The following is an 11,982-nucleotide window of genomic DNA, read 5'->3' as shown; positions in this document are numbered from 1 at the left end:
TGGAGTATGATTTCCCTGAAAAGTTAGTACACACAAGAGCCAAAAATAAATCTTCCAAAATACGTTAGGAGAATGCAATAATAAAAAATAATAATATTTGGAATCATCAAAATATACAAGTTGCAATAATGTAAATCATGCAAAGCTAAGTAGCAACATTCTCAACAAATCCCCCTTTTTGATGATGGCAAAACAATTATTATTTGTATAAATTTGAAAGTCTTAAGTTTCTCCTAAACTCCCCATGAATGAATAAGCATGTAAGAATAATGGGAATTTTTAGTTGAACTTATCATATTTTTTAATTTTAAGGTTTTTCACACACATAAAAATAATCACACTGAAATGTCAAAACAGAAAAATACAAACAAAAATAATTAAAAAACAACGAACAACACAAACGGCAAAAACAAGCAACACAAAATCAAATGTCAAACAATATTTCTCCCTCTTTTTGACAACAACAAAAAGAGAAGAAGAAACAAACCAATTCATAAATGTAAGGAGTCATATGAGAAGCCTTTAATAGTTGATCCTAAAAGAGTTTGAGATATATTTGCAATAAAAATAAAATTTCATTAGAGAAAAAGAACGATTCATAAGATTTAACTTTAGATATAATATAGACAAAAAAAAAAATCAAGATCATGAGTTAGTTTAGACAATAAGATAAGTAAAATTATTGCAAAGTAGATGAATGAAAAATTTGTATTTTTCAAAATTTAATACAAAATAAAATAATACAGAAGATTAATTTGAATTTAAAGATTAAAAGATTGAGGAAATAATATATACTTGTGGCGCTTTGCACATCTTTTCAATATTTATGGCACACTTTGTACATATTTTTTTTATTTGTTGGCTAATTTTATACCTCTTTTTTAATTTGCGAATCATTACATATTCTTTGATTTTTGTTCATTTTCAAGTGTTTATTTGATCTTTCCAGAATCAATAATCTAAAATCTAAAATTTCTCTAAGCACAACAATATTTATATTGAATAAAGAAATAAAAATAAGAAACCATAAAAATTGTAATAATAATATTAAAATTATGTTAGTATAACAAGAGAAATGAGATTCATATCCTCAACCATATCGAGTTATAACACAACTTAAATTTTTGAAAAATTGGATTTTCTAATGAATTCAATTTTGTATTGCATTTCAAAATATACCGCTTTGTTAGATCAATATTTTAAGGATAATCGTATAGGCTAACAAACATTTCTGAATGAGATCAAAAACACTAAAAATAAGACAAGACAATTTTTATTGATATCATGGTAAAAAATATTATATTGAGCATGAATGATATCAATAAACAGATTTTCATAACACATAAAATATAGAAACTAAAAACACAACACTTTATATAACATCACATAAAACATAAAAACTTAAAATCTAATAATATATCACATCTCATCTAGTAGAGAGAAACATAACAGAAGTATAGTCATCACTCAGAGGGTCGGTGATCTGGAGGAGGTTGCTGGTTGAAAAAGTTAAAATAGCTACTCATTATAGCCATATTCGAGCTCAGAGCATCGAGTTGGCCTCGCATCCAGCCCATGTCCTACTAGTACTGTGCATCCTACTGCTGTATATGAGTTTCAATTTGTTCAAAGCGGTGATTAAAATGAGTCTCAAGACATTCAAACCTGTGAATCATATCTTGAAAGTTTGGTTCACGAGCAGGCACAGGTGCAAGTACTCTCTCCTCGCTCTCAGTGTCAGCACCTTCATCTTGTTTTGCAAAGATAGCTTAGAATGAACCATCATTGTAATACAAAGACTCTTAAAGATGAGACACATCAGGATGAACTAATTCGTACTTTTTATCAAGATTATGAGCCACAAAGTGTCACAGAGCAATGTTCTTCTTTCTCTTATGGGATACATGACCAATTTCAGAAAGCCCATAAAGATAGTCAAGAATGAGTTGGGCTTTGTCAATGGGTTGACCAACAAGGATCAAATAAGTGACAGTAGAAAGAAGAGGAGTGATATTAATTCTATCATCAGCTTTTGGAATGATGGAAGTTATAAGCACATGCTGGATGATTCTAGTATATTGATGTAGAGTGTTTACTTTGGACAAATGGCATTCTTGTATAATCTCTCTAAGTACCTGGTTAATCTCACTCCAATCAAAAGTTGTAGAAGAAGTCAAAGTGTGGGCTCGTATTCCTTCAGTCCTTAAGTTTAAGAAAGCTCCCAAATCCTTCTTGGTTATTTCAACATTCTTTCCTAGAACATAGGATCTAATTTTATCTTAATCAGAGTTAAAGGTCATGTTTGCTAGGAAATAATGAAAAGTAGATATATTGAAGGAGTAAATCAGAGTAAGGATAAAATCAAATTGAGTAGAAGCAAAGAGTGGTAGTATCTGCTAGACTATATTATCTTGAATCAAAACTCTAGAAGGGGTCATTTTCGCAGATACAAACTTAGGGAAAGATTCTTCTTTTTTCCTTAGAAAGAAATTTTTTGTTGGCATTCCTAGGTCCCCTGGTGAGTTTCTTAGCATGCTTAACCCTCTTGCTTGAACTAGCCATTAGAAAAGATAAAAAAGGATTATAAGATTGAAAAGGCCTTTGAGGTGAAAGAAAAAAATTGATTTTAAACATTTTCAATTTAAAGAAAAATGACCTTTCATATGGACGAAAATGGGTTCGTCCCGTACAATACTTTGTTTGTACGTACGAATAAAAATTTCATATGTATGTCTCCATGCGTTGGAAATGAAATGACTTTTCAATATCATACGAGTTACGAGGCATCCTTTCGTATAAAAGTTTTGACCAGACGATCGTAGAGACGAACAGGTGTTCATCCTGGACGATCGATTATTTAAGATCATTTTTATGACATTTTAAATCATCCCCCACTTAGAGCGACATGTGGTTCGTAAGTATGAACTTTAGGTTTGTATGTATAATAAGAAATTAAAACTATCCTTATATGTATAACCGTCTAGATGCGTACATACGATTGAATACACATCATCCAGACAATCGTGATGATCGTACAAACAAACTGTATTGGAATCTAAAAAACAACATGCAAACCGTTCAACTCAACAATTAATACGCTATAAGATTCATCCTGTATGAAAATATTTTTGTACAGACGATTATCACACTTAGAATTTTTCATACCATTGCTCAAAAATATGAATTTTGATGTGAGAGTACATAAAACAAATAGATAGGAAATTGCAAAAACAAACACAAACAAAAATTGGAAAAACACATATGGAAAATCATAAAATCACAAAACACACAAACAAAACACATATAAATGTTACATAAACCTTTATTTAAGCATTGAATTCAATAACACCAAGCCTTATTCTTAACGTACTGAAAGTATCAAATGCTTATGGCTTAGTAAAAATATGTGCAAGTTGATTTTTAGTTGAAACATGATTGAATTCAATTTCTCCTTTGGATACATGATCCATTATGAAATAATGCATGATGTCTATATGTTTGGTTCTTGAATGTTGAATAGGATTTTTAGAAAAATAAATAGCACTAGTGTTATCACAATAAATGAGAATAGTGCCTATTGTTAATCCTAAATCAATTAACTATTGTTTCAACCAAAGAACTTGTGTCACATAACTTCCTAAGATAATGTATTCAGCTTCAGCAGTAGATAGGGCTACGAAATTCTATTTTCTACTGGACCAAGAAACTAAAGAATTTCTAATAAATTTACATGTTCCAAAAGTACTCTTTCTATCACCCATGCAACCTATAAAGTCAGAATCTAAATATCCAATTATTTCAAATGAAGAGCTAAACCTAGGATACAAAATCCTTAAGTTTTGAGTTCCCAAGAGATATCTCAAAATCCTTATCATTGCTGTCAAATATGCTTGAAATATAGCACATAAACAAATACTAAACATGATATCGAGTCGGCTAGCTGTTAAGTAAAGCAAAGATCTAATTATTACCCTTAATTTCTTTTGATCAACATATTTTCTCTTAGGGTCCTTATCCAACTGAACTGAGGAACTCATAGGTGTACTAATAGGTTTAGCATTATCCATTTCATACTTTTTGAGGATGTCCTTAACATACTTTGACTGACTAAGAAATGTACCCTCCTCAATTTGCTTAATGCTAAAGCCTAGAAAGTAACTCAAATCTCCCATTAGACTCATCTCAAATTCACTACTCATTATTTTTGAAAAATCATCACAAAGATTTTTATTTATAGATCTAAAGATGATATCATCAACATAAATTTGTACAATAATTTTATCTTCTCCCAATTTCTTCAAAAAGAGAGTTGTGTTCACACTTCCTTTTTCAAAAGATCTCTTAAGTAGGAAGGTGTTCAACCTCTCATACCAAGCCCTAGGTGCCTGTTTCAATCCGTATAATGCTTTTTTCAATTTGAAAACATGATTTGGATATTTAAAATTTTCAAAGCCTAGAGGTTGTTCCATATAAACATCCTCTTGAATCATCCCATTTAAAAAAGCACTTTTAACATCCATTTGATACAATCTAATCCTTTAAAACTGGCAAAGGCTAACAAAACCCTAACTACTTTACATCTAGCTACAGGGGAAAAAGTCTCCTCAAAATCAATCCCTTTAATCTGATTATACACCTTAGCTACCAATCTAGCCTTATTTCTAATGACTACTCCTGAGTCATTAATTTTGTTCTTGAATATCCACTTAGTTCCAACCACACTTTGATCATTTGGCCTTGCGGTTAATTCCCAAACTTCATTTCTTACAAATTTATTTAATTCTTCTTTCATAGCCAATATCCAAAAGTTATTCTAAAGTGCTTAATTAATATTTGTGGTTTCTATTATTGAAATAAAGGTTGAGTGATTGACTTCTTTGTTCAGTCCATGCCTAGTCCTAACACCCTCACTGGGTTCACCTATAATTAATTCTTTTGGATGGTTTTTAGAAAATCTCAAATCTCTAAGCATCGAGTTTTCTATCTTCAAATTTTCATCCAAATTTATTTTCTCAAACTTTTGGGAGTCAAACTCTATCATCCTCTTCAATAATCGGCTCTTCCAAAATTTCAGATTCATCAAATACAACATGTGTAGTCTCCTCAATTACCAAAGTTCTTTTATTTAATAGTCTATAAGATTTTCCAACATTTGAGTATCCTATAAAAATTCATTCATTTGATTTTGGATCAAATTTTTCTAAGGCAAATTTTCCATTATTATGAATGAACACCTTACATCCAAAAACATGCAAATGTCTCCCTTTTAGTAACTCATAGGGTATTTTATTTAAGTTTGATCTAACATTCACCATATTTAGAATATAATATGTTGTGCTAACTGCCTTAGCCCAAAAATATTTAGGAAGTGAATATTCTGCCAACATGGCTCTAGTGTCTTCTATTAATATTCTATTTTTCCTTTCGACTATCCCATTTTTCTGAGGGATTCTAGGTGCAAAAAAATTGTAATCAATCCCTTTCTCCTTACAAAAATTCTCAATTTTTTTCATTTTCAAATTATCCTCCATGATCACTTTGAATTGTCAAAATCTCACCAGTTTCCTTTGAATCCAAGTCAAAAGATTTCTAAATTTATCAAATAATTCACTCTTATGATATAAAAATCTAACCCATGTGAATCTCAAGAAATCATCCACAATTATAAATTTGTATACCTTCCCTTATAGACTTATAGTTCCAACAAGTCCAAAAAGATCCATATGTAAAATCTCCAATGGTTTACTAGTTCTAAGATCCTTATCAGACTGAAAAGAGGACTTCACCTATTTTCCTAATTGACATGCATCGCCAAGGTGATCCTTAGTAAAGTCTAGTTTTGGTATACCTCTCACTAAGCTCTTTTGGGTAATTCTCCTAAGATTTTTCATGCTAGAGTGACAAAGTCTCCTATGCCAAAGCCATGACTCATCAGAAATAGTTTTTAAACAAAAAGTAGTAGGAGTTTTGATACAATTAAAGTCTAGTATATACACATTATTTATCAGTATACCATGCAAAACATCATTACCATTTAGGCTTAATATGCAGCTAGTAGGAAAAAATTTAACACAATATCCTTTATCACATAGCTGGCTAATACTTAATAGATTGTGCTTTAAGCCTTCTACAAGTAGTACATTGTAAATAATTTTTTTTTAAAGATTTCCAATCATACATGATCCAACCATCTTCCTTGTGATGTTATCTCTAAGTGTAACCCTGCCTCCACTCCTGACTTCCAGCGATATGAATAATGAAGTATCTCCAGTTATATGCTTTGAACAACTACCATCCAAGTACCATATACTCTCACGAGGCCTTATGTGAGAGCGATCCTGCAAAATCATTAAACGTTAGACCTGGGAACCCAAATAAGTTTGGGTTCAACTTTTTAAAAATTATAAACAGATGCATATATGTTATGTCTAGGTTTAAGCATCTTAGGCTTCCACACCGAATAAGTTTTTGTATTCAATGTACAGGTGTGTGCTATATGTCCAAATAATCCACAATTAAAGCATTTGACTCCAGAAAATGGGTTTCTTAATCTTCTATAATTATTCTGTCTATTCATGAATTGTATAAATTTTTGATACAAAATAGAATTTGTGAAATCTTCAAGTCTTGGGGGTATCCTATTATCCTCAAGAGATTTTATCTTCAGTTTGTAAAAGGTATTCATATCTTCCAATATACGATTTGTATAGTTTATCCGATAAATTTTTCTCTCTGAATTATCCTTAAAATCTTTAAATTCTTTTTCAAGTTTTGCATAGGATGATTTTAAATTTCATGATTATTATTCAAATCATCAAACTCATCAAGTAATTTCATGTGGTTGTTATCAATTAAAGCATGATCTTTCCTAAGGATCTCTTGTTATCTTTGCAATTCTTATAACTCTAAGCTCAGACTAGCATGCATTTTCTTTAATTTTCTATATGCAATATGTATGAGTTCAGAGACTTCTAAAAGTTTATTATAAGTCAAGTCACATACCTCTTCTCGATCTGACTGATTAAGATTTTTGTCCATTAAGCACAGATTGATGAATTCCTCTTCCTTTTTAGTCTCTGATGAGTCTGAAGCTAAGTCCGCCCAAAAAGCTCTTTGAAATTTCTTTTTGCCCTTCTTCAACATTGGTTTCTCCTTTACCTTTTCCTTGCTAGGAGTGTCTTTGAGTTTTGGGCAGTCTAACTTAATGTGTCTAAGTTTTCTACACTCATAGCAAATAACATCATTTGAAACCTTAACATTCCTATTGAATTTAGCTAGATTCCATTACTGGCATCTCTTTTGCTTCCTCTACAAAAATCTTCAAAACTGTTTAGCCATTAGTGCGATGTCATCTTCATCCTCAGGTTATGATAAATCACTCTCCGACTCCTCCACTTTCATTGCTATATTCTTTTCTCTTCGTGGTTCACCTCCATCAATCTTTCTTTGACTCACACCTTGCTCGTAAGCAATTAGTGATCCAAGAAGATTGTCAATAGAGTAAACATTTAAATCTTTATACTCTGTAATCATAGTTATTTTAGCATCATATGTAGTAGGCAAGTAACGAAGTATCATATTAACCATTTCAGCGTTCGTTAGTTCCCTACCCAATACATGTAAAGAGGTGACTATTTATGTGAATCTTGTGTACATGTCAGAAATGGATTCATTAGGATTCATGCGAAATAACTCATAGTCATGCAACAAGATATTAAGTCTAGATTGTTTAACTTCATTAGTCCCTTCATATGTTGTACAAAGTCTATCCCATATGTCCTTTCCACTCTTGTAAGTGGAAACCCGCATATAATCTTCTGAATTAAGAGCACAAAAGAAACTATTTAAACATTTAGCATTTAGTTTTGCTAAGTCACGTTTTTCTATAGTCCAATCCGCAAAGGGTGTTTTTATTTTAATACCATCAACAAATCTAGTTGGTTTTGTATAGCCTTCCTGAACTAGAATCCACATACAATAATTTAGTGACTGTAAAAATTTTGACATGCGGGTTTTCTAAAAATCAAAAGAAATATTGTCAAATAAGGGAGGTCAAGTTACGGAGTAACCTTCAGGTGTGTTTCAGTTTCCAAATACAGCCATGATCGTTAATCAAAAAGTAGTTTAAACTTTTGAATTTGAAACTAAGATCTGATACCACTTGTTGAAACTTGTTAATTATGAATTAGGTTGTTAGACCTGAGCTTATGTCCTAATGACTAACCAAGAGGAAAAAATTCCTCTTAAACTGATTTAAATTTAATGAATTTTTTAGAAATGATTTTTCAAACATAATTAAAAATAAAAACAGAAAAATAAAAAGTAGCGGAAAATAAAAGACACAAGATTTATAGTGGTTCGGTCAAACACGACCTACATCCACTCCCTGAAGTCTCCCACTTAAGGTATTGCACTATTACCACTAGTGTCTCTCCTTTTGCCCCCACAATAAGGCGAAGCAGCCTTCACTAAAACTCTCATCCACCACTACCCTATGCGACAGAGAACCGTCATCTTCTTACACCCTCCAAGTGTCGGCAAAGAACCATCGGCTGTTCACACTCTCCAAGTATGGGCAGAGAACCTTTCATCCTTTTACACCCTCCAAGTGTAGGCAGAGAACCTTTGGCTGTTCACACTCCTTGAGTGTTGGAAGAGAACCTTTGGCTGTTCACACTCTCTAAGTGTCAGCAGAGAATCGGTTCTCCTTGAAAGATCTTCTCCCGAGAAATCTAGAAGGATAAGAGAAAAGAGTGAAGTAATCACAAATTACAAACGGAGATCCTTACCTTTGAGTAACTAAGTGAACCCTTCATGCTCAAGTAGTAAGAACTCTCTTTCAAACACTCTCTCTCACTCTCTCCTTCAATTTTCCTTTAGTATGCACAAAGTCCAAAATGATAAAAAGATTGCATGACAATCTTTATAAGAAAGACACGAAAAACAGTCCAAAAACTGCATTTTTTAATTTCTGACCGTTCATGATCATCCTGTACAATCCACTTTCTTACGTATAAACAATATAAAAATTATTGTATACGAACTTAATATGAACTGGTACGAACATCCTTCATACCCGATCATCATTTCGTATGAACATGGTTCGTCCGATATGAATGTTTTTTCTCAAAGTTTGTTGGTACAAAAATGAAGGACGAATATTAAGTTCCTAGAATAGAGAACCTTGTCCTAGGATGAACCATTATTATCGTCTGGATGAATAGTTTATTTTGACCAATGGAGAACCCATCATCCTAGGATGAACGATAATTATCATCCAGACTAACACATCCATAGAGCACCATCCTGAGATGTACGATAAATATCGTTCAAACGAACGCTTCCAGAGCCCATCATCCTAGGACAAACTAAAAACATCGTCTGGATGAATAGTTCATTTTGGTGAATACAGAGCTCATTGTCCTGGGAAAAACTATAAATTTCATCTGGATGAACGCATCATGAGAACATCATCCCAGAATGAATGATAAATATCATTTGAACGAATGCGTCCAAAGCCCATCATCCTGGGACAAATGAAAAACATCGTCTGGATGAATAGTACTTTGAAAAAAAAAATTAATCCTCTCTGTTCATTCTTTTATTTATTCGGGAGTTAACTGACCAGATCATCCCGTATGAATAAGATTCATAGTGTACGATCAGTTTTTAAAAATTATGAATTTTAACTCTCACCCGGTGTGTGTGCTAAGTTACTCAATATACAATCACACCCTCTAAGACTTAAATAAAATTAAAAATACATACTCCAATTTTATAAAAATAATTTAAGCAGATCTTGATTTCAAGTCTTCAATAATCTGGAGTATGATTTTCCTAAAAAGTTAGTGCACAAAAGAGCCAAAAACAAATCTTCCAAAATATCTTAGGAGAAAATAATAATAAAAAATAATAATATTTGGAATCATCAAAATATACAAGTTGCAAGAATGTAAATCATGCAAAACTAAGTAGCAACTTTCTCAACAGAATGTTGGTCTTTTCCTCAATATTTTGATGCCTCAATTAATTCTATGGTGTAAGAAATCCCCATAGCCTCTCTTACGATTAATCATACTTGGCTGGCATCTCATAATCCCAACTTTAAAAACTTCAACGTGCAATTCTTCTCTTCGTTAGATGTTGTTTTTTAGCATAAAATGGTTTGTCACAAAAGATATTCCCTTCATTTTTCTGTGTTTACCTGGTTGGCTTTCAAAGGCGGCTTAAAAACTGCTGAAGTTTTAGGTACCCATGGGATTCAAACCTCTGCTACCTATTGTTTTTGTTATTTAGAACCAAAATATATTTCCCACCTTTTCTATAAATGTCGTTTCACTTTTAAAATCATAAAGCATTTTCTCCCTTGGCTGGGTAATCTCCTTATGAGACCGAATATTCATCAAGCTTTTGAAAGCATCATTGAGCAGGGATTATCTGGTAATCATAATAGGTTTTACAAGCTTGCTTCTTGTGTTGTTATATACCATATTTGGACGTTAGAAATGATAGAATATTTGGAAGAATTTCTAACTGTCAAGCAATTATGATTATAAAAATTAAAAAAGCTATCATGCACAAGACGTCTAATTGGAAAGACTAGCGTATAGCTTAGCTTCTGCTCTTTTTGGTGGATTATCCTATGCTGTTTATCATGACACTATGGCTACTTCTTCGTCTTTTTTCCTAGGAGATTTTATTTTGGAATGACAATGATGAATGATGGTTTGTCCAATTGCCCCTTGGATGGTCTAACTAACAACCAGGAGCTTTGCTTTTGTGCAACTCTATGGTGCAATTTTGGTCTAACCCATGATTTTACAAAAGCTACCTGAGTCCTTCACTCCTTCTTAATGCTTAAGCATTTGTATTCCGTTTTGGCCTTCTAGGCTTTATTTTGGTTCCTAGAATTCTCTTTTTGTTGTTGAGATCCTAGACTTTTGATTTTGTTTTATATTTTTCATACATGTAATTTTCAATTTTTTAATGATATAGGTTCAGCCCCAAAAATCCCCCCCCCCTTAAACCAATTTAATCACTAAATTGTCCCTATTAATTTGAGATCATAAATTGTTTTTTTATTAAATAAGGTGTGCAGTGGGACTCGTTAAGAAAAACTTCAAAAAAGAGAAAATAAATCTTAATAAAAGATATCTATCATTTAATATAAAAATAGTTCACATCAAACCTTCCAATCAAAAAGTTATTCATTTAGAACAACTTGCTCTTACTAACTGATTTATATGCATGTGCCAAGCTAGGCTTTGAATTAGATTATTTTATTTCTTTATACATTTTATTAACTTCCCTTAAGTTGGATGAGAGATTTAAGGTTCGGCTCGAGCCAGACCAAGGCCTTTAGCAAGATATAAGTGGAGGAATCTAAAATGAGGTTTTAAACAAAAGTTGTCATAGTGAAGTATTGCAGTCTCATCCTCATTAATTAATTTATGATTTAAATTAGATTCCAAATAAATTTAATAATAAATATTTCTCTGATGTTTATTCTGTTTGGAAATACTTGAAGATTTTAAGTAAACCCTAACAATAGAAGCAAAAAAATAGTGATAATAATCCACCAAATTAATGGAAAATAAGAAAAATAGTAGTAATAATAAACTAACAAAAGAAAATAGCAAGATGTAATTGATCCTTAATTTGAGAAGAGTCTCTATCTCTCTCAATCCCTAAATGCCACTAGAGCCCAAGTCACCTAACTCCAAGATTAAGAAAATCCACAATATTGTTGCTTTACCTAATCCTCCTAATCTCCTCATATTTAAAGCATAACTCCCTCCCTAACCCTGGCAGCCCCCCTCTTGCTTCCTAATTACTCCTAGTGTGCCCCACTCCTAGTCTTGGAGGCAGATTCAATTGTGCAGACCAGCTTTGGTCCATCTCTTATAAGTTTGAAATGGCCCCTTGCTATGGGCTGGTTGGACCGATCTAATAGGGACCTTCCTAATAATACCCCCTCCCAAA

Source organism: Dendrobium catenatum, unplaced genomic scaffold (assembly GCF_001605985.2).
Source record: "Dendrobium catenatum unplaced genomic scaffold, ASM160598v2 original_scaffold_238182, whole genome shotgun sequence".
Lineage (NCBI taxonomy): Eukaryota > Viridiplantae > Streptophyta > Magnoliopsida > Asparagales > Orchidaceae > Dendrobium > Dendrobium catenatum.
This window is presented reverse-complemented; position numbering follows the sequence as displayed.